This window comes from Piliocolobus tephrosceles, chromosome 3, assembly GCF_002776525.5.
Source record: "Piliocolobus tephrosceles isolate RC106 chromosome 3, ASM277652v3, whole genome shotgun sequence".
Classification (NCBI taxonomy): domain Eukaryota; kingdom Metazoa; phylum Chordata; class Mammalia; order Primates; family Cercopithecidae; genus Piliocolobus; species Piliocolobus tephrosceles.
The window spans coordinates 34,390,364-34,392,070 of NC_045436.1; positions in this window are offsets into that span (position 1 = coordinate 34,390,364).

Here is a 1,707-nt window from a genome sequence, read left to right on the forward strand (position 1 = left end):
ATCCTCCTTCCTGTTGCCCAGGCTGTGGTGCAGTGGTGTGATCACAGATCATTGCAGCTTCAACCTCCCTGGCCCAAGTGATCCTTCCTCTTCAACTTCCTGAGTAGCAGGGATCACAGGTGAGCACCACTGTGCTAAAGTTTTTGTAAAGACAAGATCTCACTATGTTGCCCAGGCATTTTTTTTTTTTTTTTTTGTAATTATAAATGTGGCAATACTCTACTTTGTATAGTTTGTACAAACACATGCCCTTAGACAAACAAATTCTTAGAAGTAGAGTTGTGAAGTTAAAAATAGTGAATGCTTTTAATTTAATAGATATTGCCAAACTGCACCCCAAAGAGTTCAGAAAAATTTTTGCCAAGAAGTATGAATTAAATTCCTTGTTTATCTATGCTCTTGCCAAGACTGGATATTGTCAATCATTCAACTCAGTCAATTCTATAGAAAAAAATTGATATTGTATTATTGTTTTAATTTGCATTAATATAATAGAATATAAATAAGGTTTCTAATAGGTTTTCACATTCTTTGACAATTTTTATGTAGGCTTTTTAACCTTTTGATTTGTAAAGGTTATTGGTATATTAGCTGTCTTGTGTAAGTATTGCAAATACTCTTTTTTATTTAAAATCTTTCTTTTTTTTTTTTTTTTTTTTTTGAGACGGAGTCTCACTCTGTCACCCAGGCTGGAGTGCAGTGGCCGGATCTCAGCTCACTGCAAGCTCCGCCTCCTGGGTTTACGCTATTCTCCTGCCTCAGCCTCCCGAGTAGCTGGGAGTACAGGCACCCGCCACCTCGCCCGGCTAGTTTTTTGTATTTTTTTTAGTAGAGACGGGGTTTCACCGGGTTAGCCAGTATGGTCTCGATCTCCTGACCTCGTGATCCACCCGTCTCGGTCTCCCAAAGTGCTGGGATTACAGGCTTGAGCCACCGCCCCCGGCCAAAAGTTTTTTTAACTTTCTCTCTTTTTTTTTTTTAGAAACGGGGTCTTGGTCTGTCACCTAGACTGGAGTCCAGTGGTGTCATCACAGCTCATTGTATCGCAGACCTCCAGGCTCAAGCGATTCTCTCTCCTCAGCCTCCTGAGTAGCTGGTACTACAAGCACGCATCATTACACTTGGTTAATTTTTGCATTTTTTTTGAAGATATGGGGTCTCACTATGTTGCTAGTCTATTCTCAAACTTCTAGGCTCAAGCGATCCTCCCAACTCAGCCTCCTAAAATGCTGAGATTACAAACATGAGCCACCACATTCAACCGCAAATACTTTTTCTTTACTTGTCTTAATTATTTGTTCAAATATAAATATAGATGGGCTGTACGTTGCCCAGGCTGAAGTGTAGTGACTATTTACAGGTGTAATCATGGTTCACTGCAGCCTTGAACTCCTGGCCTCAAGCTATTCTCCTGCCTCAGCCTCCTGAGTAGCTAGGACTACAGGCATGCACCACCATGCCCAGCTAATTTTTGTTCATTTGTTTTGTAGAGACAGGGTCTCACTATGTTGCCCAGGCTGGTCCCTGGCCTCAAGCAATCCTCCTACCTTAGTCTCCCAAAGTTCTAGTATTACAGGCGTGAGTCACCGTGCCTGGCCAGCTTGTTAATCTTTATTTTTGCTTTATAAAGTCTAGAATTATATGTGATCATGCTTATGAAGGCCCTTAATATTCTAATTTTTTCCTAAAACCTACTCATCTTTATTC